Source organism: Aquila chrysaetos, chromosome 5 (assembly GCF_900496995.4).
Source record: "Aquila chrysaetos chrysaetos chromosome 5, bAquChr1.4, whole genome shotgun sequence".
Taxonomy (NCBI): Eukaryota; Metazoa; Chordata; class Aves; order Accipitriformes; family Accipitridae; genus Aquila; species Aquila chrysaetos.
This window is the reverse complement of record NC_044008.1, coordinates 59,411,603-59,439,285: the sequence shown is the minus strand read 5'-3', so window position 1 is coordinate 59,439,285 and position 27,683 is coordinate 59,411,603. Positions and strand designations below refer to the sequence as shown.

At 41.4% G+C, this 27,683-nt stretch overlaps 1 long non-coding RNA gene across 2 annotated transcripts in view; it reads right to left on the bottom strand.

Annotated features, from left to right (window-relative positions):
• LOC115341843 overlaps nucleotides 1-26,948 on the bottom strand; it is a 47,748-nt gene extending 20,800 nt beyond the window's left edge. Inside the window, exon 1 of one of the 2 annotated variants that reach the window (XR_003923540.1) lies at nucleotides 26,851-26,948. This is a non-coding gene — a long non-coding RNA (uncharacterized LOC115341843). Of the gene's footprint in view, nucleotides 1-18,571; nucleotides 18,629-26,850 lie in introns of those variants that run through there. The other variant, XR_003923541.1, reaches the window with a different exon arrangement.
• Between the last annotated feature and the right edge of the window lie 735 nt (nucleotides 26,949-27,683).

Sequence of the window (27,683 nt, the reverse complement as noted above, 5' to 3'; positions counted from 1 at the left end):
AGGAAACTGGAAAGTACTGCTCTATTTTTTCAAATACTTGAATCAGTTTTTCATGTCAAGCCCAGTGTGTCTCAGTGAAGGAATTCCTCGGTGAAAGTCAATGGACTCAACGATGGCCTTAAAACCTGCATTCCTGTGTGGTTTTTGTGTGCATGTTCTGTTAGCCAGAGACCTCCCAAAGCAATTAGGGGAAGGAGGGCTAGAGGTCTGCCACAGACTTTCTACGAGACATGGGGCAAGTCTCCATCTTTTTGTGGCTTACTTTCCATACCTGTGAAATGGGGGTAACAGGATCACTTCACAGGGACACGGAAAGGATAAAAACTGAAGAGCTTAGGAAAATTAGGCCTCTAATAGAAGAACAACTGACCAAAGGGTTAGAAGAACCTAACCTTCTGCAGACAGTGTTGTCTGACATACTCGCTTTCAGAAATGCAGTGGAGGGACCAAATTTCAAAATACTGAGTGCTTCTAACTAGCATTTTGCTTCATAAATACAAACAGTCATTTCCTCGGAGGAAAAAAAGGGGGAGGACACGACGACACTGTTTATCAATTCCCTCCAACAAGCCTCCTCCTGCAGAGCCACACACAGAGTCCATTCAGCATTTGGCTCATCAAAGGGAGAGGACTCTGGTGAGAGGAAGGAGGGAGCCCTTCTTGCTGCCTTCTGTCCCTCCTTCCCTCTCCTTACTGGAGGGTTCAGGAAAAGGGTAGGAACATGCTTGGGTTGAGAACACCCTAAAGTGATAATTAAAAGGATAAAGCAAAAATTGTTTGCACAAGTAAACCAGCTGCTGTGTAAGAGACCTATTTACACCTTGCATTGAGCTTGCTTTCATCTCTCTTAACAACTCGTGCAAGAAGCATTATGAGAGCTAGGCAGACTTCTTACCCTGGCAGCTTTGCCACACTAGAATATCAATTCCTGAAATGCAATTAGTCTGAGAATGCAGGAGAGACTACTAAAGCAGACAGTAACGTTACATAATTTAGTAGAAGCTGTGTTCATGACCAGGACAGGAGCTGGGAAGATTTCCTATGTTTCCATAAAACATCCCATTTCCCTCTATACAATCCTATCTCAGGAAACAAACAAAATAAAACAAAACAAAACAAAATCTATTAATTCTAGGCTCTAAGACTAAAGAAGGAAATGACAAGTTATATTAAGAAAAACAGGGTGGCACTTTAAAAAAGAAAAAACCAAGATGTCCCCAATTACTAGAAGCAGATACATATGTCCCCTTTGGCGTTGAAGCAAAACTGAAACAATTCTAGAACTACTCCTTTTTCTTCAGCTTACTCTTAAACAAGAATACTGAATGATAGATTTGTCTGAATAAAAAAAAAATCAGGATTAATCCCAGAAATTATTAACATATTTCAATAAGATTATTTAATCTCTTTAAACTGTGTTTTTAAGTCCAAAGCAGTTTAAAGCTTACTATGTAAATACTGGACTTCCGAGCATCCTGTTGAATTCAACAGAACAGAAAGACTAAGGTATCATTAAAAATAACACATTGTTTGCATTTTTCATAAAGACACCGAGAGTATTTCATCTCTCTGAAACACAATCTCCCCCAGGGAATTATAGATGAGCAAAACCAGAACAAGTGGAAGTTAAATAATTTTTTTTCAAATGCCAAGAAGCCAATGGGTTAAGCTCTCAATTTATCTTCGTTTCTCCAAAGATACAACACTATTTCAGAGACATTAAGAGCGAGACCACACCTGTGTTTCTTTAGTGGTGGCCTGCTGAAAATATTTGTCAGGCATTGTGTCAGAATCCAGAGCACATTCTTTCACTTTATGATTAACCTTTAAAGAGATTATGTTGGGAAAACACTCAAAGTGACATTCATACTAAATTAACTGCATTCATACTGGAAAGGGTTTACCCTTGAAGTTGGCGGTGTTTTTCAAACAAAGCCTAAGTCAGCCGTGGAGTACGTGTCCATAGGAAACAGAATACACAACCAAATGCTGAAAACAAGCCAGGAACGTTTTGATATTTAGACAGCAGTAAATTCAATACTCCGTAGAAAAGAAAAATGACAAATGAGAGAAACTGATGCTTCTTCTAGTAACACCTGGTCATAGGGATGAGCAAATCACCTTCAAGTAAGTAAAACCTGACCAGAACCTGGACTCGCATTGCAAACAGATCCCTTCTTCCCTTCATCCCACAAATACCCCAAACATCTACAAAAAGTTCTGCCACCTCTGCCAGGCTTGGCATTGCTCCAAATTGTTCCTCCTGACAGGGTTTGCTCCCTGGATCCATGTCAGCTGGTGCAACTCCAGCGTTGTTTCATTGAGAGTTTATCTCGGAGAGTAAAGCAAAAGTCAGAGGCTGCCTGAATCTGGGCACTTGGCCAAATCTCCAAACACAAAGAACTTTGTCCAGCACAATGCTAATAAATGATTACACCCTCCTTTTACAAAACATTAATTCACTTGACTTGGGGCATAGGATCCCTTTTTCCAAGTATACAGTAGGGGTTTAAAGAAAAAACATGCCCATTTGCAAAGCAACTGCAACAAGACCTGATCAAACGTATTTTCCCACTATTACATTGAACAGATGCCCTCATCCCACATCAGAATGATTTGTACCATAAATGAGGTGGTAGGAACGATACAAAAGTAAATGTAATCTGTGTGTTTTGGAAGAAACGTGTCAGTAGCACAACACAAAGGCTCGGCTGCATTCCCCGCTGCTCTGCATGTGTATGGCCACTTATGGTGGCAGCTAGGAGAAAAGTGATCCCTGAACACCCAGTTTCTCATATTCTGTTTAAGCACTGCTTGTGGACTGCTGTCCTGTCTCAGCGCTCTGACTTGTCCCTTTGCCTGAGCACGTTTGTTTTTTTTCTTAAATCCTTGATGCAAAATAATGCAGAATGCTTCCAGAACAGCCAAGTCTGCATCTGCGCTCCTCTGGAGGGGAGGATGATACAGCTGCTGAGCGACAGTGCTGTACCCTAGCAGCCATTTGGAGTGCAAATCCTCAAGAGCTGGAGGGCCCTCAAACCCTTCGGAGAACATTCCATGTTCTCGAGCCCCATCTGCTGGCACCTTGGCCACTGACACACAGCGGGCCACTTCCACCTGCACTTCAGAGCGCACCGCCTAGGGCTCCTCTTTCAGAGGGGAGAAGGGCTACCTTCTCCCCAACAACTGCTCAACTGCTACCTTACATCTCTCTTAACAGCAATCAGGTAGCGTTTTATAAACGAGAACAACAAACTGATGAAGCCAGATCTTTTCCTCGGGGGTAGCGTCCGTAATAAGGTAACTCTAGGTGTATCTGTAACAGCATTTGAATGCAGATTAGGAGTGTGATTTTGTGAAGCGAATCTACCAGTCATCCCCGCTCGCTGTGATTTAGTTCTCCGTGGGGCAGCCCCCAGCAGCACTGCCACCTCACCCATCCCTCTGCCCCTCTCCCCGGGGCTCACAGCTCTTCCCCGAGCACCGCGGGAAGCTGCCGCCTCCCCCACTGCCGGAGGAGCAGGAGGAAAAGGCAGAGCGCCACCGGCTTAACCCCGTTGCCTTCCCCAAACAGTACCAGCATGGCCCAGCCGCCTGCAGGAGCGCTTGCACAGCCTCACCTCCCCCTCCTACCAGCCGGAGCCCTCCCAGCAGCGCTGAGCAGCCTGCGGTTTGCGCTCACGCATGCCCCCAGATCAGCCCAATAACATAAGTGCCTGTAACACTGCGCAGTTCTGCTTCTACAGTCACAGCCTATTTCCTTTCTTCTTCTCCGTCTCCTCCGCGCACCCAGGCAAAGGGAGGGAGAGAAAGCAGGAGTTAACCCTTTGGTCGTCTCTGGCCAGATAGTGCTTTTATCCCTTGCTTCAAAGATGCCTGTTTCAGAGTCTGAGGCTGGAGAGGAATTACCCTGCTGTACGCTGAGTCCACTTAGGAGTTTTAACAGGTAGCATGCCGGCATACAGTTCCCTGCACTCACAGTTATGCCAACAGTCTTGTTGTATTTGATATCATCTTCAGTTTCATGAGAACCTCAACATGTACTTTATTAAAAAGAAAAGAAAAATCTGGTCCTCGAAGTTACAAAGAAAAACTTAAAAACATGGCTCGGATGCAAGATTTCAATGCCAGAAATCAAAACTGACAAAACCCAAGATTATTTTCCCTTTTAAGTTTTTGTTATTCTTAAAACAGTACCGCAATGTCAGAGAGTCCGACTTCGTTTTTCAGGGCTGGTGGTGTTGATAACAGTGCTTCTGCATTGTTCAACACCAGTCTGAATCCAGCTTCATTTTTATTTGAAATTTATTTCATCAGCTAAAAGTCCGTAATTTGAGGATGAACATTTAGGAGTCCAGTCTCACACAGAAAATGAATGATGGCCCTCATGAGAGCAAGGACTTTCCCAAAAAGTCTTGGGAAAGGACTTCAGGTCTTTCAGGACAACCTGCTTACAGGTTGTACAATTTCATCTCCATCCCAGTGTATAACTTCTGTTGCTTCTTGATGAAAGGCATGAGGAGGACAAGGAAAATGATAAAGTTTACTACAGTAAATTTAAAATACTATTTTGATACATTTTTTTGTTAAAGGCCATGGATATTTCTTGTGTGATTAGAATGATTGCCTGCCTTAAGTCATTAAGATAAAAGACCTGTGATCACAAATTAACAGTTGTTGACCAGTTACCATAGAGAAGGTTTCACATTTCTGTAATAAAGACAATGTCCAGTTTAAAGGTGAAAACACTGTGAACTCGTATAACGGGGATTTTGTTGAACGCTCTAGCTTCTGCAGAGTCCCAGTTCCTCTTAATGTGCTTCCGTTTTCTATACTGCTCTACAGCAGTTTACTTCGGCCCTTGGAACACAGCGAGCTGGCAGCTACCGTTAATGCATTCATCAGGAGTCTGTAAACTCCAGATGGGAGCACAGGATTAATCCGTGCATGTGGTTCCTAAAGCATCTGATATTCACAAACATCTGGGATTTTTGCAGTGTCCCACAATGCAGACCTTTTCTACCACCAAACAATAAAACTCAGCTTTCTCAGGTAGAAGAAAAGTAGCAGGGGCACTAGGTCTCTCTCAGTCTCACTCTTGGATTTTGGGGAGTTGTGGTTTTTTTCTTAATTAGAAAGACTTTATATCAAGTAAATATTTGGAGCTTACAGACGTTCTTTCTTTGTTCATTGACTTCTCAACACATGGACTTTCTGTGGTTGTTTCTGTCAACGTCAAGGATTTCTGCTTTTTCTTTTTTTAATAAATCACAAAAATCCTTGAAAAACACCAAGACAAAGGCATGACTCACATTCAGAATCTCCTGTTGAATTTTTTTTTTAAATGACCAGGATGTCATTGGACAGCTTATCTTAAAATAGATTGATTACAATAATTTTAAAAAGACCAGGGATGTAGAAGGTTTAAAGCAGCAATTCTGCTTTATGAGCCCCTTTTGCCAGCAGTGCTGTGAGTGGAGGCCCCGGGGCAATCACTGGGACTTTTGAAGGTTCAAGATTCTCAGAAACGGTCTTTAAAGAGCCAGTTCTCACTGAAGACTGACAAATCTGTTCATGTAAACCAAGAATGAACAGAAATACAAAACCAAAGCCATGTCCAAAATCAGAAGTGCACTTCCAGGTTTGTCCTGTGAGATTGTGAGATATCTAGGCAGCCTTACAGGGTGGGAGATTCATATGAACACCAAGGGCTGAAAACCTCTTCTCTTCCCCTGGAACAGACATGGTGTGGGTGGTGAGAAATGACCCGTCTTGATCACATCCCCCCCTGCGCCAGGTCAGAGATATATTCAGAGATACAGTTCTGCCACCCAACATCACCTCTCAGTCACTGTTAGCAGTATAAACTCTTTTCTCTTCTGGGCTGCCAGTGGCAAAGAAAATGAAGATAAATGGGAAGGAAGCACGCTAGCAAAATATTAAACAGAAAGGAAGTGGTTTGGGATGGCACTTGAAAGTGCCCCAAGAGCATATGCCTGACGGCGGGTTTCTCTAGAGCCCTACAGAGATAGGAAGTTAAGGCAATTATGCTCCTTACAGGCACATTAACTGCAGAAGTGAATTTTCAGTTTTTCTCAAGCTCTTGCATTCATCCAAAGCATTTCTCTCTTTGAAAAACATTCTGTTTTTTCATTAGACATGGGGGATTTGTGATGACCAGAAAGACTGTATTTGAATGCCATATGCTCCATAAATCCACTTTGATAATTTTGATGATCTGTTAGTTGCTTCATTAGCATTATGCAACTACAAAGGGCGAGAGGTCACATTAAACTCCATAAAACTTTTAGAATCCTGTGGAGGAGGGGTGGTGGGGAGAGAAGGAGGGAACAAATCAGCCGTATTGGGGAAAATAATACAAATGGCACATTATGAAACTTGGTTTTAGTCAGGCTGACAGGGTTAGCAGGTGGGCAATACTTTCACATGCCTTTCAGATACACACAGATATTTTGCAACTGCAGAGGAAAGCATTCGTACAAAATTACAAAAGGTTGAAAGGCAAGAGAGCCTGTTCTTTGATGCATTTTAAACTGCTGTTGATCCCAGAGCATGAATCACAGAACCAGCTGAACACGGGATGCTTGCTAGTATAAAGACAGGAGCAGATCCTCACTTTGCACGGCTATTGATCTGAAAGCAATAACAAAACAGGCCGGAAGGTGGTAAAGCTGTGACTTGGGATCACAGTCTGTATGACTCATTCCCCAAAAAGAGATCTTTAAAAGTCTCACAGCTGAGAAGCAGGCAGCCAAGAGACTCTTACTATTCAGAAATTTAGTATACAAGGAATAAAAATTTGCTATGTAGTTACACATGGCACCACATCTGCAAATATTTTACATTTTCAAATGTTTAGAGAATTATAGAAACACTAACTCCTACAGCCTCCCTGTAAATGTTCTGAACACATTTTATAGAAGCAGCAAAGGCAGAAAAGTAGCCTGCTCCAAAGCCAGACAGTCAGTAGTAGTTTTGAAGAGATCCAGAGCTAAAAAATATTGCAGAAGATTAAGAAGGCTCATTTCATGGCACATGCAGATTTACTTCAACAGCATTCACTGTGCATTTTGACCTGGGTCAGCAGGTTTCCATTCAAGTCATTATTTTGTTCAATAGTGAGAAGCAGAAGTCTCAAACACTCACATGTTTTTGCATCTCTGCTGACAACTTTTACCATGTAATACACATTTCATAAAATGTACATGCTTTTAAAACCTCGGCTTGTGTAATCAAACCTCCACTTTTATTCTTATGATTTGGGGATTTTTTTTTTTTTAAACTAAAATTCTATCACATATTTGTGGGAAAGAGATTGGCGGCATCACCACCACCTTTACACCAGCTATGATAAAGCAAATAAAAAGAGAAACCTTTAGTTATTTTTAGATACTCATTATTTCTACATATAATGACATTAATGAATGCTACCAATGAATGTTATGTTGACAAAAACAGGGACTATGTGGAGGATTGATAATGAAACATCCAAAGCAGAGAGTCTTTTTGAAATCCTGACTTAACTCTTCCTAACTACAAATTCCCAGTCAGCCATTCAGAAAACAGGATCATCATCATGCAGTTTAGTCGCCCAGTCAAGTACTGCACATACCAAATTATGACAGACATAGGAAGCAAAAAGTTTAAGAACATGTTATGGGCTCTAATCTGTTCCCTGCATCATATATATGAGTGAACCAACAAAACCGAAAATCTGTTAAAAAATAATCTATAAAGAGGAGAAAAATTCAGTAAATTACTAACTACAGGCTCTGGTCAGGAGTTCCTGGCTCCCATTCCTCAGCTCTGTCTTCTAAACCACATTGGTTTCTGCCACACAAACTCCTGATGGAAAAGGTTCAGCTTTGGGTCTCCTGGTTAAACAAAAGAGCAGGCAGGGCTGCAGCCTAGGGACTGTAAACATTCTGGTTTGGGTTTTTGGCATCTGTAGTATACAGCTTCCTCATACATGTGCTTATGCATGTGCACACATACCCATTAATAAATATGGACTGTTACCTTGAGGGAATAGCCAAAAAACTCTGAAGTGGTGACCTACTATTACTGCAACCATATCGTCTTGGAATGAACCTTGCCTCCCTCCTCCTTTTCACTTTCCTCATGCACTTTCACCACAGATGGTCAAACCTAGGCTTGGTATTAGGAACATCCACTCTTCTGAGCTGCATATAGATGTAAACGAATGCTGTTTGGTCTGCAGTATTGTGTATGTTTGTAAAGAACACAGGAACTGATACAACACATCTGCTCCCACTGCTTCCACAACACTATTTCTTTCATCTGTTTGAGTTTTGGCTTCTCTGAGAGGAAGTAATTGGCTGTTAATTATGGGGGCTGAGAACTGGTCACATCACAGAGCTGTGTTTGCAAGCATGATTCATGACAGCATCATTTCTCAGCAGCTGTCAGCAGTAAACGCTCAGCACTTACAAGAAACTATTATAATACTATACCAGCAAAGGATGAAGACAAATGCTGTGCACAGCTGAGAAAGCAGCAAACAAAATATTTTTTTAAAACCTTTATTCGATAGAGAATCAACTTGAAACATGCTGTTTCTCAGGAGAGATAAACAACAATCCTGCCAGCATGGCTTCCCAGACCGTGAAACTGAAATCCAAACTCTTCAGATGTCCTCCCCAGAGCTGGATGAAAAATGAAAGACCTTTTCTCATTAATAGCTGGAAATTTTAAACTTGTTCTTAATACTCCCCAGACTGTCTCTGTTCCCGTGTCTTTCTTGTCTTATGCTTAAATTGTTTGCTCCTTAGGGAAGACATTTTGATTTGTTATCTTCATATAGGCCCTAGGAGATCTGGCCAAAATCCAGACAGTATTTAAAACCAGGAAAACAGTCAACCTGCATCAGATCGGAAGTCCATATAGAACAGCATCCTGTCTCCAGTGACTCCCAGTAGCAAATGCTTTGGGGGAGAAAACGCAAACATCAGAGCATGCGTGGACTAAACTTCTTCCTGATTATATTTTCCCTGCTTCCTGCAGCCAGCAGCTTACTTAGTAAGAAACAAAGAATAAGAAATAAAAATTGACATTACGGCACAGGTGCATAACAGAGAGATCTAAATACCATTTAGTGTCTCAGTCCCTAATGTTTGTGCTGCCACACTGTCTTGGTTGCTTCTTTCAGAAGGAGCTTTGGCAAGCAAGGGGAAGTTTGTCCTATAAAGTGCTAACTCCTAGTTGCAGATATCATCACCTGAGGTAGCTCAAGCTCTGCTGCCAGATGCTGGCAGAGATAGCTGATGGGTTCTACCCATCCCATTTTACAACCTTGTATAATAACAAACTGAAATCAGTAGCAGTTCAGGTTAAAATGTTGGGCTGTAAACTGGGGCAATTAAGGAGTGCCTTCCACAGCTGTCCCTGCTATTGGGACAGATGCTCGTGTCCCCATCAGCCATCTCAGCTAAATCTGCCCAGACACATCAGACGAACACTTCTATCATTCTAAACAAAGTCTGCTGTTCTTGGAAAAACTCTCTCCCTAGAAACCAAGGGTTAGTGCACTGGCCATTGGAAGAGAGGGCTGCATGCAACTAGTTTGTCATAACCTTTGTTCTAGATTGGGTTTCCATGGAATGAATAAAAATGAGAAGCTCTACACAAGCTCTAGACAGCTCTTTTCTCCTCAGTGGCAGCCACTAAATCTCCTATTGTTTGCCAGAGCGACCACCATAAGGAAGAACATGGTATAATGGACAGTACCTCTGACCCAACTTAGTCATCAGAAATTGTGAAAAACAAGGTGATCCAAAGACAACACACACAAAAGAATGCAGTCTTTTGTAAGAAATGAAAATACGTTTATATGGGCTTCAAACTTTTTGGTGTGGTTTTACATACGCAGTTCTCTTCAGGATAATTGATGCTGGGGAAAAGTCTGGTTTGCAGTAGGCAGGAAAAATTAAGGCATTCAAAGCAGCTTCATGTTGTTTGTGGGCTAAACCAAAATACCAGGACTTGTATGTAAAACACAAATGAGAAGAAAGAAAAAACAACGTTATAAAAATCCCAGCAATGAAGAGAGTTGATAGATAACAACATCTCTAACCTACCCCCTCAAAACAGGGCCTGAGCCTTTTTTGCACTGACTTCCTTAGACTTTGGAGGAGAAACTGAGCAAAATGTTTGTCAATACCCAGGAAACTTTCAATTCAGGACTACTTATTTCAGGAGAACAGGAGCTTTAGGAACTTGAAGATTATGATATACTGCCCTCAATAGTCTCATTTTCACATGATGAAGAAGAGCAAGACACTTCCTTATTTTCATGAAAACTGGCTCTCCCTGGTATTAGAAACAAAATACTACAGTTTTATTGATGGGGAAGTGACTGCCAGCGAGAATAAATCCTTTGCCCAAGAACCAGAAAGTGAATCTTGATCTCTTGAGGTACAGTTCAGTGCCTTAACCCCAAGACTATTCTTTCACTCACAGTCATGTATCAAAGTCCATTCTCTACTGACTCCACCAAAAAGCCTCTCAGTTCCTCTGCACTTTGAACATCTGAATTGAAGCTTTACTAGAGTCTTGGTTGTGCTGCTTGAATGATAAGTTACTAACACAACTATCATTGTAGTGCTTGACCAACACAGCATACCATTCTCACAAATGATAACATTGTCTGCCCTGACTGGCAGTAAATTGCCACTTTTCAGTGGCCCCTGCTATTTTTCTGAATACAAATTATAATATCTTTTAAGGCTACACAGGAGCAGACCTGTGGTGTCATGATACCATGTAATGGATGTATGGACAACATATAAGAACATGTTTAGGTCTGTAGCAAAGATTTTGTCTCTTTCCTTCCTTGGTGAGCATGAGCTGGAAAAACCGGGGGTGCAGTGCTTTCAGCCCCAAAGAATCATGGCTTATGATCTAACACCATCTGACTAAGCTTAGTTGCACAGTGACCAGTTTCTGATTCGTAAGTCTTTCTGCAGCTTTTCAGGTCGAGTAACTATCATCTCCAAAACCAGTCCCAATTCCTCAGTACTGAAACTCACATTCATGCATCTGGCCAAGACACTCTCAGCACAGATGCAGAGAGCAAAAAAAGAAGCCAACTCAGAAACCCCATGTCTTCACACCTGTTCAACACTCCCAATCGCAACATAAATTAATGCTGGTCCTCTTGCCAATGTTACCAGAAGTTATTCAAAGAAAAACAGCAGGTAAGTCCTGAATCTGGAAGTCTGGAGGGCACCATCCTCCATTTCTGTAAATCTTGCATAGAAGACATATAGTTCTGATGATAGGTGTGACCTATTAAGTTGAGAATTTAGTCTGTAGTAAATGTGCCACAGACCATATTGCAGAAGCACCACAAGAGTTAAAGATGGTGTTACCTTGCTGATCCAAAGCTGATCATGTGAAGTGTTTCAAAATCCACATACTTATTCAGTTTGTCTTCACAATTGCTGGACCTTACGGGCATCCAGAATAGAGTGAGCTACCCAAAATTTAAGTCATCTACATAAGGGTTTCCAAGATATATCTGTCCTACAGAAGCCCCCTGATAAAAGCTCATCAGCTCTTTTAACATTTTTAGGTTGTACTTATATAATACTAACCAACAATTCTGTCCAGATCAGCATCACCTGCGAGGATTTGATTGCCAGCCTACTAGCTCATTGGTGAAACTGTGCTTAAAAACATGCTCAGCATAAGAGTTGAGTGAAGTTGCCCAGCCAAGAAAATACAGTTGCATATAGCTGCCATCTCTGGTTCATATACTGCTGAAGATCTTCTCACAAGGTCCCACTGAGATAGTCAGTAGGGCTCTGGTTCCAAGGCCACAATCGGAGGCATTCAACCTCACATGACTAGAATCACACAGCCCAAAATCTGCTTGAGAATGGCCCCGTCTTAGATAGTACGCAATACGGCACAAAATCCGATGCCGATCATCGGTGCCAGTACATTTCTTCTTAGCTGGTGTGAAGTGTGGAAACAGGCACCAGCCACTACCACTCACCTAACACTGCAAGAGCACGCTGCACCGGGGGATGTGACACAACAGGCAAAAGAGCTTATTCTCTAAGTCGCTCCTTAGATTTTCTCATTGGAAAGCAGCCCTAGTTGGAACACCCCTAGCACAGCCTTCGCTGGCTTTTGCCACCTCCAAGCAGCAGTTAAGGTGTAAAGCACAAATGTTGGCTGCATTAACTCTTCCCTGTTTAATGGGATTTCAGTCAGAAGGGTGCACTCGGTGTCCTACAAAGGCTCAGAAGCACTGCCTGTCCACCCAATCTCCGTTTTTAATGAACTTTTGGGGCACTGAGTCGTAATGTTGAAGATCTAGCTAAAAACCAAACATCTCAGCTGGATAATCTTTAACCAATTCATCACAAAAGAAAACAGCATCTTTTGCAGAACTCAGAGGAAATGTGGACAGTTCCTTTCTGCACAGATTTATTGGAAAGGTTTTAATAAACACAGATGTTGGGAACGGATGGCTACTGTGTAATCATGTGTAGAAAAAGCCAAAGGACAAAATATTCCTTAATGAAGACCTGCATACCATGCAATATTCCAAAACAAGTGAGGAAGAAATATGGTTGGTGTTACAAACAGACAAGTCACAAGAATCCGGATGCCAAGATTTTTTTTTTTTTTTTTCAACATTGATTCTTCTCCCACCCCTCATTTGTAAGCTAAAGAAGAGCCCTGAACGGGCCTTGCTCTGAGCAACATACAAGACAGCTCAAGAGTTCGAGAGACCTACATGGCATTTGAGTTAGTTTTGTAGAGAATTATATCCCGTTTTAAACAATGACATTTAGATATGAGAAGATGCTTGCTATTTCTGATATCCTTGTTTTATACTCACTGGTCTTGCAAGGAGTGCACATACATTTTCATGTCAACAGGGTCACAGATGCTTATATGAAGAGCTTTTACTAGATTTTAGTCTCTGTTCTGTTTTGGTTTTTAGAGGTATAAAAAAATATAAAAAATCTCCATGAAAATATTTCTGAGGCAATGAACCCATTATTGGCCTGTGCAATTCCCAGTAACAACACTGTGATTCTACTGTGACCAGAAATAATCCTAGATTAGTGTTCACTTTTTCCAAAGAAGAAAAGAGAAGAGAAAAAATATTGGACACTGAAGCAAATAAAATGTCCGAATTCCTGGCTTTTAACAGTTTTCAATACAAAAATACAAATTTCAATTTTTCCTGAACTGACTATATAATACGCAGGTGGAATATCAGAATAGCATTTTTACTGAATTTCCCCCTCTCCTTCCCTCTTCCCCGCCACCCCCCTTCATTTGGGATTTTCATTCACTAATCACAACTATATAATCCCCAAGGAGAAGAAGTTATTTTTGCAAGTCCAATATCCTTGTTATGCCAGTGAACTTTGCTGAAGAATCCAAAACTCAGGCAACTTAAGAATATATTTGTAATATTCAACAAAATAATAAATTCAGCACATGACACAGGAAATAATAATCAGATGATCTCAGCCCCAGAAGTATTTCACTGCTGTGGAAATGCCAGGTTGGAGAGTTCATGTGGAAAAGGAAAAGCCTTGTAACTTCTCCAAACATCAGTCATCACTTCCAGATACCTCTAAATACAGCCATTCATTTCACACTGCAGGATATTGTATTGAAAAGCAAGGCAGGGCCAACACAGCACCTTCTACCACTAAATATGCACTGCACAAACCTTAGCTAAGTGTGTTTTTCCTATTTGGAATAGGGCTCTTTCATTTCCAGAAAAGAGGTTCATGCTTCTTGCAGAGTAAAATATTTATAGCCACATGCAAAAAAATATAAAAAAGCTTGAAAAGGCAAACCCAGAGGTATTCCAAGATAGCTCCGTGTCAAATACAGAATGACTCATCTACCTCTTTCAATGAAAATGTTCATCCTAGATAGATCAAAGGCACTAAGTACACCAAGCCCTTTTTGCTAAACCTGGCAAGAAAGTAAAAAGGTTTTCAATCAGCAGTCACTTAGTGGGAGGTCTGTGAACAAATGAAAGCCATAAGACGCTGCCATATGAAAGAGACCATCCCCTACAATGCACAATAGGGACAATGTATATAATCTAAGCATAGTTTGCAAGGAATAGAAAGGCTAGATGAATATTTTTGTGCAGCTATACCAGATGCCATATGGGTCTGATATTAGCAGTTATGCATTATTTTTGCTACAGACTTTCAAAGATCTTCCATACTGCCTATCATTCACATGCTTTCACAGACACAGCTTTGAAGGGTGGGACAAACGCAGCCCGTCGCCTCATTGCACATTTACTTCCCAGCCTCACACAGTCTCTGCGTGGATTCCTACCAGCTTGCAATCGGTCTGAGTATGTCTTACAGTAAACGAGTCTCTGCAAACTTATATTCTCGTTAGGTCGTATTTTACCGCTTGGGTTTCTACCTCTTCCACCACCCCCACCGAGGTTGGGCTGTGGGGGAAGGGAAACAAGAAGCCACAAAACACGGGAAAGTAAGATGTCAGAGTCTAATTTAAAACAACCCTGACCTGCTGCAGCGACTGCTTACAGTGGAAGAACACAAGCCTGGAGATTATCTCGCACAGCGGTGCGGTGCGTTCTGCGGCGGCTGCAGCCTCTTTCCCCCGGCAGCCCCGGGAAGGCAGCGCCGGTCCCGCGCTGCCATCGTGCGGCCGCTCCCGGCCACCGGTACCGGGACCGGGACACCTTCTCCCGCCCCGAGGGAAGACGGGAGGGACCCCGCCGCTCGCCCCGCTCCTCTGAGCCGCCCACCATCCCGTTAGGACTTGTGCGTTTCTGGAGATGAACTTTGGGACCTCGCTCCGGCAGTAACTGGGGGGTCCTTTACGGTGGCTCCGTTACCTTAAAGCGACTGGTTGGCGGGAGCATGAAGGGTCAGGTCGGGAGAATTGGCTCGCAGAGCTCGTCAGTCACTAATTTGATCAGCCTGTGCTGCTGCTGCAGGGTTCTGCCGTTTGACTGCTATCATCCGGCCTAGGCTACCTCAACAGGGGTGTAGGCAGCTGAAGTTACCTCTGCAGAGAAGAGGCAGCTCTCGGACTTTCAGAAAGCCATATGCAGAAGCTCTCCACAGTTTCCAGAGAAGCTGGAATTGTGTCTGGCACTTCAGAGCAACTGATAAATTAATTAACCCTACACTAGTAGTTCAGTTTGAAGGCAATAAAGCCACTGTGAGAGATGAACACAACTGCCCAGATGACATGCCTGAGTGTAGGTGTTGAACCCCTCCAACAAGCACTGCGTGGGCTTGGGCAAACCGTGCCTCCTCAGGACTAATTTCATAAACTGTGAGCTCTTTGAGCCAGGCAGGACATGAGCGGGCCCTCCTGCGATGATTAAATAAGAATGAACATCTCTGGGCAGAGTATATTCCATCCCCAAAGGTTTAGCGCTTCTGTGTAGTAAAGCCAACATCTCATATTCCTCTCACTGAATGCTTTACCTCACTGTTTGTGGGAAATGGAGAGAACAGTATCCTGTAAAGCTTCCTTAACTCCTTCCCAATTTTCTTTGTCCTCCCACTTTACTAGTTGTTGTTTACCACTTTCAGCAGCAGAGACAGCAGGCCAGGAGACCTGTTTACATCCTACAGTGTGGCTAATCCATAGCCAACAAATAGCCAGAGGGACTAGTAATACACAGGCTGGCCAAATCATTCCCAGTGAAGAAAGCACTGCCAGACCACAATGCACAGCCTCCAACTCGCTCCACACTGTGATACTATGAATACGAGTAACCGGGATGACGCAGACTTGTATTAACACCAGCCTGACCAAAGCATGGTTTCACTCCAACTGCCTAAACAGTTACTTTCCGTACACACACATCATCTGGGCCAGGATGTTCAAACCCCGCTAGTGCAGTGCTGCTAGCTCCTGCAGTTGAACAGAAGGTTTTTAGGAACTTCACACTTCATCATGAGAACATTACAGTGAGAAAAGCTGAGATGCAAGTTTCTTGGGTTCGGGGTTTTTTCTGCTAAATTCTTGTAACCCTTTTTAAATATCAGCTGTGCAGAATTGACAACTACTATAGAAGAGAAAATCCTGACACTAATATACTTCTTAGCCATAAAGAATTCATGCATTTTACCCTATTTTGAAACTCATTAACCAAGCTTCTGGAAGCAATTTTTCCATGACCCTTACACTTCACCAGTAACAAACGGTTTGAAAATTTCTCTGGGTAACAGTTGCCTGCAAAGCACTTAAAATTTATAAACTTCTCATACAGTTCCTGACATTTATCATTGCTAAAGTAAAGGGAAGCAATGGAATCGACTATGCATCATGAGTAATATAATGCAATATTAAAGGACACCCAGTGGAGTACTTTAGAGGCTAAGGAATCTAAATCATACACTCAGTGCTGGGGAACCGTATAGGAAAATGTGCGGCACCATTTGTTGGTTGACTGTAGCTGTCACTGCTCAGTGTTATGTGAGAGCTAAGCTGCACTGCTGATGTGCAGGGTTACATAATTGGCAGCAGTGATTTACTATTTATGTGAATTAGAAGAGAAAGGAACTGTGGAAAGAATTCCTAATGAGTGATCACAAGCGTTTCCACATTGCCCGCCATAGCTTAAGCTAAACAAAAACTTGCAGTGAGACAGGGAGATGGGCTTAGGCGAATGAAGAGGCTAACTCATGCTACCACTACTGGGGTTCCCAGGCAGGCAGCCTGGAGCATCCCAGCTCTTTTGGGGGTGTCCATCTAAACTACTTAATAGAGAAGGACAGATAACAGGTACAACACTAAGTAGCACTGATGAGATCTGAAGGAGATTCCCACCTTCATCTCTTATAACTTCTTTTTTGTTACCTTCCACTGTCCTGGTACAGGTAGAAGGTGCACAGGCAATGAGTAGATGCACTGAGTAGAAAAAAGAACTACTTTGAACGCACATTTATGAACACTACATCAGCCACTATGATCTCTGCATGTCACTAGGCAGCAATCCTGAGACGACTTTGGCAGGTGTGTGGCTTCCACAGGTCTTGAAAAATAAAGAGGCCTCCTCCTTTGTGGCTACAGACTTTGTCTGGACAGAGCCTGAAAGCTCTAGCCGATTGCCAGGGACTTCCAAATACCCAACAGCTTGGTTACAGCAACTACTCTGCACAAATGACCACTGACACTCACAGATCAACTCTGCAGCCTATGTGTAGATGTCTGCTGCAGATCAGTTTTATAGCACATGCCCAGGGGATGATGGGCTAGATACTCCGTGCCAATGGTACACACAGGGCAGATTTCCATCTGGGAAGACCCAGACAAAGGAGAAATAAATATGGCAGATATGGGAGTTTTGTACATACCTTCCTCCCCACTGATTCACTGCTTCTAACATATATCCCAGCAAAATATATAGATTTTTAAGCAATAATAATCAGTACTGGAATTACACTGAGGAATTACTTTCTTTTGTCGTCTGTTTTTTCTTTTTATTTTGTTTTTTAATCTTGCCTGCGTTCCTTTTCTTTCCCTCTTCTTGCTTTTTCCTTCAGTCCCACTGAAGATTCACAGGATCATGATGTAAGAAATAAGTCACCCTTCCCATTCCTCTATTCCTCCTCCAATAATCTGCAAATTCTATTAGCTGAAACAATGTGGGACACTGGGATGGATTGGGGCAGACAGAGAGGCGCAGACAGAAATACTGCCTGGTAGCGTCTGGTAGCCTGGCACTCACTGGCTGCTTGGTGCAGAGCTGCGCTGTTACTGTGGAAGAGTTTTATCAGAAGGATCAGTACAAACCCTAATCACATTACAGAAATTGTAAAATGAAAATGAAAGTTTAAATTACTTGAGTGTTTATCTTCGTTTGTATATATTTGGCTGTTAACAAGATGGATGCATACACAATACCACCCCCAGCTGAATTATGAGTGAATTTATGAAAGATGAAGCTATACGAACTACAGCTGAAGAACAGCCAGCTGAGAACTCCGAGTCCTGTCAGCAGAGTTACAGGAGTCATTTTTGGGAGTGATGGAAGCACCATTAACTCCACTCCTGAAGCTCAGCACCCCTTTGTCTGTGCTGATGCAACAGTCTGTGGGACCACACTGTAAGCCAGACCTCTGGAAAGGGGTGGGAGGGTGTTCAAGAAAAACTATTTTTGGAGGACTCTCTACACTGCATCATTAGATCTTGTGATCTAGACCTGCTGTAGAAAAGCTATATAAATGATACATGAAGTATCAGTCAAATAAAAGTCTCAAAATACTATTTAATTCATGTTTGTGTCTTTAATATCAAAATACAAATTATTTTTCTGGTATGATGGTCAAACAGCACTTCTGGGATAATTATATGTTATTATTAGCAAATGAGCTGAAGTCTGAAGTCATGAAATTGATTTTCAGTGCTCTGTTTTCAGGTTTTTTAATAAGAAGCTACTCACCATCACTATTACAGAATAAAAGTTTGGAAGAAAATAGGTAAAAACAGTCTAATGACTCAAAAACACAAGGCAAACAACAAATTTTGAAAGTATACTTACCTGCTTTAAGCTTATGGTCTTTCAGAAAATCTCATGACTTTGGAGAGCATTTTTGACTTTCGAAAGCTAGCACTTGGATACATAATGTTGCTCTTCACAGCTATTTCCTTAAAATCTTTGCAGAAAACATCTGCAACTGACACAGCAAACGAGGAAGCAAGATTCACATACAGCATGACTGCCTCGTGTTTCCCTGTTTTGACGGTTTTATGGCATAAGCACATTTATATGTAAAACCAGCAATGCTTTATTGGTTAACTAATAACACGGATCACACAGTGCAGCCAGTAAGCCCATCTGCCCGAAGAAAACATAGAGATTCAACTTGGCTGGCATTATTATTTACACATAAGACTGCATGGAATCTTAGCTTCTAATTATAGTTGTGCCCAGCTGGGGCAGGTGGATCAAATGTGAAGTTCCCAGGCAGGATGAATGTGCCAACAGGACATCATCCCTTTCAGACAATTTTCAGGTCAGTCTCCCACCTATCCAGTCCAATGCTACCAAGAGTAAACTTGAGATGGGTGCATGTTGCACCCTCACCAATATCCCCAATTCAGTCTGGCAGGACGGAAAGACCAGAGGATCACTGGTTTCCCATTCCCAGGTCTACCTGACAAGCTATCTGGTTACTTCATCTCCACCTCCAGATTCAGCAAAGCACCATTGCATGGTCCTCCCACTAGCCAGTGGGAGGCAAAAGGAAAACCTTATGGAGTCCTTGGCCACTAAGGACTGAAATATGGGAAGAGGACTTCAAATCTCTTGCTTTCTTCTAAAAGTCAGAAATCTGTAATCAGCTAACATCTTCGTAGGGACTGTGACAACAACTCTTTCACCAAGCCACTCATACTGCTGCTTCCCCTCTGGTGATCATCATGTCATGTGCAACAGATTTGGCACACAGAATCACAGGAGAGGGCAAGGGACCATATTGGGACATCTGTCGTGAAAGCGACGACTAACCTTTACAACTGCTGAGGAACATGTTTTCTAATTGGTCGTGTCTGAACGGAGGTCTCATGTCAGCCAGAACTAGAGGTCACGGAGAGGGGGAGGCCCTGATGTGTGGTCCTAGATGCAGCATAGTGAGAGGGAGGAATTAGATGTCCCTGCCATCAATGTAATGTTTGTTTTCACATATACATGTATTCGTACTTGCACACACACAACCACACTCACCCACCCTGTCCTATTGGCAAGCTCATGAAATGGTAAATTAGACTCAAAGCTTCTTGAACATGTTTTGGGAAAGCATTAAAAGGAGGCCATATTCTAAAAGTGCAATGTAGAAGTCTAGTCTCTATTGCTCTAATTTCCAAAACACCAAGCCCCTGCAAGACACACACACTTTAAAAAACAAAACACCATAAAAAGATCAAAGATCCCTCTGGGAATACATTCTCTGCACTCTTCAAAGCCAAACATCCCCTCACTTGCCCTCTTGTAAACTGATTAATTTCAGTGGGAAGAATCTGCTCACAAAAATCAGCAAATTCATGCAGTGAAAATAAGTATTTGTGCATGTTAACTCAGGGACTGCAAGCAAAACCAAGACAGCCCCCTGTATTTTTCTCTGCTCAATAGAAACAACCAGATTTATACTAATTCTCATTTTCAAGCTGCAATTGGTATTTAATCTGTTACCAGGCAGTTTTTTCTTGAGTCATTTTGCACATGGATCAGCTGCAACCCCCGTTCCCTGAATTAAAGAGTAAATGAGTGCACCATCTGGCCAGCCCCTTGTCTGATTCAGCCCCAGCGCCTGCGGTGGTATTCCAAAATGTGAGGAATGCTCACCCAGTAGACTCGGTTCACATCCTCCCTCCTATTGACTAAAGCTGCTCTGTCCCCTTCTGGGCCGCTTTATATAAGAATTTGGTGGGAAGACTAGGTCTCTGAAATCTTAACCATCTTCAAATGTGCGTGTGTGTGGTCTGAGCAGGCAGCTTATGCAATGAGAAATGGGAAGCCACTAAAATGATTCTGCTTCTAAATATTTTGACCTTTATTGACATTTATAAGTAGCAGGCAGCTTAATTACCAATTAAAGGAAGTTATTAGCTACAAAAGGAGCCTGTTCTTTTTTTCCTTTATGGCTCCTTTCCCAAACCAGTGCTGTTAGATGAGATTTCTGTGGCAGGACAAGGCAAAGGAGCCCAGGAGACCTAGGCTATTTTACAGCTAACCTATACAGAAATCCTTACAGAACTCAAAGAACTTTATGAAAGTGGATACTCCAGAGACAGCCTATTCAGAACAACAGACTCTCCAATTCTCTTGGTGTTAAAGCCTTGTATTACAGCACTATCATGTTTTTCTACATGGAATTGCTTGGTGGGCATTATTGCTGGCTGGTTTTCTTTCAAACACACCCATAAACAAGGCCTATCCAAATTTGGTTTGGGTTTGGGTTTTTTTTTTTTTCCCATGATATGCATTTAGGGGCTGGCATGAGGAGCTGAGAATATACAAGACTAATCTTGATACATACTGTTAAAACAACTGGAAGTTGTACCCCAGAGATGGCTGAATTCCCACAGCAAAGCAAGCAGCTCCTTTAAAATCACCTGGACCCCAACTCCGCCTACAGGATTGCATGGGCTGGCAGCTCTACACGCATTTATGGTCCCACTAGAGCATTGCGATTGTTTGCTGGGTGATGGCACTCACAAGAACATCTTAATTAGAAAATATTTATTAGAATGAGCAATGCTCTCCTATCATCCAAAGGTATAACTTCCCCAGTAGCTAGGAATGTAGCTGCATGATCCAGACCATATTCCAGAGTATATCAAACCCAAGACATCATAGAAGTTCCAGCATTCTCCCAGGCATAGTAATTTAGCTTTTCATCAACTCTCCTCCTGCTCATTTCAAAAGAAGTCCCATGATATCTTCCACCAACCTCAGCTTCTGATTTTCTGACAAACTTCTGGACTCTCAAGCAAGATATTTAATGCTATTTTTTTCTTTCTCTGATTTTTTCCCCCCAGATCCTCCTGGCTTTTTTTGCTCTGTATTCCTTACATCTTCTTTACTGAGTTGGTAATTCACCCTCAGTTTCAGAGGAAAAAAAGTTTTACTTGCAACCTATTTGAAACTAAGGGTTTGATCCTGCAATCACTAAAGTCAAAGGTAACAAGGGCTGTTCTGTTCAATGGGAATAGAAGGACCCAGAGTTCCTGGACAGTGTGTTTTTAATCAGGGAGCCTTCACATTTAAAAGGAAATAATTTGCATCATATTAGTATTCATTGTCCACCTACACAGGATGGGAAATTTGCTGAACAAAAAGGTTAAGTGTGCTGATGCCAAGAGGGCTTGCCTATTGCAGAGCCGGTCTCAGCAATGAAAGCGTCTCAGCTGTACCTGTTCCAGGAAATTACATCAAAAAAACTCTGCGTTCATGGCTCAGGGGAGCCAGACCTGTTTCTTACGGTACATAAAAGGTCAGCTGAGATCGCTGTGTGCATTATTTCATCCCAGGAACAGCCCAACTGTACCAAAACCAAAAATAAAGCTCAAGTGAAAGAAGGTAACAGAAGGGAAGCTGCTGCAGCCCATCTGACAGTTTACTCAAATATGTCACTTTAAATCAACAGAGAAATGTCCTGCAAAGTGTTTCTCAAGGGACTCTTGACTGGAAAAATTATACAAGAGTTCTTTATGCCTGTTGCAAAAAAGCATATGTGGTCTTTACCATGCAAGACAGTTCTTCCCAGCCTGTGGTTCACAGAACCAGCTGGAGTCTGGGGCTACTTCTGAAGAATCTGTGAAACACAACTGAGACAGAAAAGCTACAATTTGCTAGGGAGAGGTAGCCCTCTCCACTGGAAAGTTTTAGGCACCTGCAATTCAAAAAAAGGTTGCAAGTCCCTTGTTTAGGTGTTTTATACAAGATTACTTTTTTTCTTCCTAGAACGTTTGATCTGATATTGGATATTACCTCTGGTGATAAAAGACTCAAACCCCTAATTTTCTTTCCAAGAGGCTTCCCAGAGCTCCTCTTGAGTCCTTTCCCACTGTCTTTTACTAGCTTCATTTATATTCACTGAATCATTTTTCTCCTCATCTTTCAGTTTAGAGCAGAACCTGAAAGTGCAAAGCTCACCTGTTTCCAAACCTTTTTTTCTTTGGATGGATCTCAGATGATTAGCAGCACCTTCTTATCCTTGCATGTAAATCTGTTAGGAATGACCAGTAAAACTGGGAGCTTACAGAATGGTAAGTGTTAGAATGGACCTCTGGAGATTGTCTAGTTACTGCTCTCCTGTCCTGGAGAGCCTACTAGAGACACTGTGCTCTCCAATATATGTATGCCGCCTGTGACCTCTGAAAAATGTGCTATCAAAATTAATCTGAGGCATAAAGAAAGGATAGAAGGGGTGGATGCATTTTAAGTTAATTTAGTCTGAGTCCTTATAATTAATTGCTGGACGACTTAGAAAAGCTGGTGGAACACAAGAGGTTTGGAGATACCTTTCCTGCTTCTTGACAGAAGCAACTTCTGTCAGCTTGGTTACATATGGCTCACCACATGTCAGGTAGGTAACAAAATGTTGTAAGCACTAGAAGGTAGCTTGCCGTTGGGACAGAAATTAATATAGATTGAGCTGAACAGGGCAGAAAACAAAAAGCCACGAGGCATGTTGGTGTAGGCAGACTCGCTGTCTGCTCAGATTTAATGTAGCTCTTTCCTGTGCTCTGCATTGTGTAAAAACAGTGAACTCCTCCCAGCCCCTTCAGTCCTAAATATAGAAATAATACAGATTCATCCACCTCTTTGGGAAAAGACTCAAGAAGTTAGTTTTCAAGGGGGAAAACACCTTATAGTGGATCATTTCACTGACATGTTGTGGCTGTTGAGGACCACTGAACGTCACACCCTAAAAAGCCTGTGCATCTTTTAGGAAAACGTCTCAAGCCTGATCCTTCTTCTCCTTTGGCAGCTATTCTGGCAGTTTCTTCCTAACCAACTATTACTGGAGGGACAGAATGGGATCTCACATCCTATGTGAACATCTAGTTATCAAATGTCTGAGGAGAAATTATATTCAAAGATATTTTCCTAAGGATTAATAACAAGGAAAGCTTGTGCAAGTACCAGCCAAAGTAGCTGCTGGTGTGCAGGCTCCAAAGACTTGGAAAAGCAAATCAAATCCAAGCTTGCAACAGTGAACAGGTATCAGTAGGAATGAAATATTTGCCTGAATTTTGATGACCTTGAACAATTCAATAAATCAGATCACTCCAAGTACACAGCTTGATAGGAGTCAGACAGCTGCACTGCCCTTGAGAACTGGGCAGTGGGTTCTGGGAGGAAGGAAATAGCTGCCACATGCAGTAAATAAAAAGAAGTTTAAAAAAAAAAATACACACATAGTTCTGCTGCAGAATCATTCCATTCAGCCTGGCTAGAAACACAGGCAGCTACAAACCGATCATTCATCTCCAACATAAACACAGATTTGGTTAAACTAGCAGTAACATAGGTTGAGATTTTTAGTAGATGACATAAATAAATGTATTTTTATATTTCCTGACCACATTAAGCTTGAAATCAGAGTTCTAAAATGTGAGCCACACACTATAAGACTTCTAATAGCCAATAAATTCAGATAGTCACAGTGAAGCAATGTTTTCTCCTTAAAGCTACATTTTGCTGCAGTGTATATAAATACAAGGGGACTTGTTTTTTTATGGATTTGAAATTATATGTAGCTGAACATGATCATTCAAAAAAGGTTAAAGTTCTCTTAGGAGGACAGCAAGATGGAAACCACTTCAGAAGGCACAATCTCAGATTCCAAATATTATTTCTACATGGAAAGACGTTAGTAAGGAGATAGGGGAAGGTTGGGGAAAATTACTTTCCCCCCCCGAAGGTACAATCCAGGAGAGGAGAGCTAAACATCCCAGCTCAAGAACATCAGTGTATTCCTCTGTTCCTGTCTCACCTCTACTACACTAAGAAATCACAAAACAAGTTCTTATCAGGCCCAGTGCATCCACTTCCCATTTGTAAAGTAGGGATTATAGTGCTAGAATTCCTTTAGGTGGTGTTAAAGGAATGAATGATCTTTGAGAATTACCAGTAATACTTGAGAGCTAAAATACTTAGATGCTAAAGGTAATTTTAATCTCTAGCCCTTACAGCACTTTAAAGCGGAGATCAGCATTATCATCATGATATCCCACTCTGGGAAACTGAATAAAACAGATATAATGAACTTTTCAGCTTCTCAGAATGGGTCAGTAGCAATGTCAGGAGTGATTTTCGGGTGGTAGTTGGCCATACAACACTTAAAAGGTATCCAAGATCCATGAAGGCTGATGGTCAGGCTGACAGCCAGCAGTCAGAGAAATTAATGATGAGAGAACTCGCAGGATCACCAGGCTGAATTCAGCACGGCTTTGCTCACTAAGCAAGCTCTGGCTGAAGGGTGACAGTGCACTGCATGGACTTTGAAGGCAAGTCCTTCGATATGGAACAAAGTTGTTTAGGTTTTGGACCTACCACTTTCTGCGGGTCTCTTGCAAAGAGACGTGTTCCCAGTGGGCGAGCAATAGAGAGTCAGTGTGTACTGGATCTACTGCCTGTTATTGACTGAATGTTGTTGGAATAGCCAAGATGAAAATATCTGAGTGCTGATGTCACTTCAATACAATTGCTTTAGAGGCTCTTCAGTTTTCCTTGGGGTGCCTATTCATTTTAGGAGACTTGCTGATCTTTGTCTGATGGGTGGAATTTTATGACCAGAAGACATGAAGATGGCACCTAAGAGCCTCACTTCACAATGAGTAAAATAATCCTTTTAAGGGAGAATTTGTCATTCCTAGCTCAGTTTAAAAACCAGCCATTAGGACTAAGGAAATGGAATGTACTAGCAGAATAAATTTTAAAACACCAAGTACTTTCAAGTGGAATTTAGCTGCATGATGACAAACAAAACAAAAATAATAACAACCTCTCCACCCACCTATGTTAAGGTTGAAAAGTCAAGTATTCAAGAGCTGGAAACACCAAAATTAAGGTTGCCTTGTGTAGTCCTAATCCACTTCTCCTGTGTGATACAATTAAAAGACATTTTTTCCCCACGGCCTAACCCCATTCAGTGGGCAGGATGAACAGAGCTATTCAGTATTTCTTTTTTTACCTTTTTGAGTCAATGTGTGGCCTTGGTTTTATTTATAGCATGCAGTTTAAACTCTTCACTGAAAACAGGATTATTCATATCCTTGTGGGTTTTAATACAACACTTATCACAGAAATATTTGCTTCAAAAACATAACAAATGTCTCATGACAAAACCCCTGCCAATGAGGTAGGATGGTAGCATGGTCCCTTCAGCCCAAATACTTAATCAGAATCAGAGGTCCCACAAGATTGTTTTGATTAGTATGAGATCATCTGAATGTAATACAGTGTATAATATATTCTTGTTTTTAGCAAACCGATGGTAACAAAACCCCATTTCTCTGAGAAAGAGCTCCAAAACTTCCACTGCCATGAGTTCTGTGTGTGAGAAACCATCTGTTTCCTTTCAGGATCATCCATAGCATTTGCAAACCTTGTTTTCTGCAGTTTAAAGCACCTCCTTCTAAGACCACTGGGCAAATGACAAGGAAGGCCTAGTCTAGGGCCAAGCAATGTAGCAGAGTAAGGCTAGAATGAACTTATTCCTTGCTTACATGATTTTGGAAGATTCGCACTGGAATTTTCAATTAAAAAGAAAAAAAAAAATTACTCCCTACTTCTGTTTGTATGCCCTTATTTAGAAGTGTACATGCATGTGATTATGTATATACACCTAAAACCAAAAAAGTAGTCATATCTGATTGCAAAAAAACTAAAACAACTTACGCTTGTAGGATTTTTGTTGGAACACAACAGTGCAAATGTTCTTTTTCAGCAGTTAATCAACCATCAGCAAAGTTTTAAATAAACTTTAATTCAGGGACTACATAATCATTCTTCTCACAAACAAGACAATTTACATCCACCCTTTTGATTTGGATCTAAGCTACAAATCAAGTAATTTTTCTTTTGAGACATTGTCTCTGTAGAAAAAAATGTTACCTCAAGTTCTTCCACCAGTATGAAACCCATTTGAGAAATACAATTTTCAAGTTTATGCAAGCCTGCAATCCCACCTGCACAACCTCTCAGAGAAATCAATTTTTGATTCCCTATGTCATACTTCTTGTTTTACATTATAGTCTTAGGGAAAAACGCTTATGCTAGAAATATTTAAAAAAAAAAGAATTACTTACTGTTCTGACAGCCATCAGGATCTCTTTATATTCTTCTGGTCCATATTGCTTATCTCATTGCTTTTCCTCAATGATGCTCTCTTCAGAGGAGAGGATCTGATGTCTGAAAGAAAAATGCACAATGCTTACAGTTTATATCCACAAGACTGGACATTTGGCATGTCTGGAGGCTTTAGCATTATTATTATTATTATTACAAATACATTTTGGAATTTGTATTTTTGGCATGTATTTTTTTGAAGATTCATTATAAAGAATGTAGCTCTTTTTTTCTAAAATGTATTAAATCAGCTTGGATTATTTAAAATTCAACTACTTCAGCAATGACTGTAACTAAGTTTTTTTTTTGTTTGTTTGTAGTAAAAAGAAAGTTAACAAACATGATCTCAAGTATCACTTAGCAGCATCTTTAAAAATACCACCATTATTATCCTAGGATGCAGCTACCTGAAGCACTGGAGCTACTACAACCTGCATTGGATCAAGACAGTTTTGTTAGTTAGAACGGCTTTTTTCTTTAATTCAGAGCTATTTTAAAGTTTAAAAAGTTTAAGAAAAACAAAGAAATCATCCCTAACTGGAACTACTACTGTCCAGCCTATCTTCTGCTCTGGATTTACAAGGAGATGCTTAATTCACAATGTAAGTTACCCCACTGTAACACCTCCTAGTTTAAGGCAAGACCTCTAATTTATGTAGATGGAAGTTGATGCTACAGTCTAGATTGTAAGTCCATCCTCCCATCTGCCATTATTCTTTAGTAGTATTAGTACTGCAGCTCAATACAAATCAGTTATAATAGCACCAGGGATCTTCTATTGCAGACATGGACT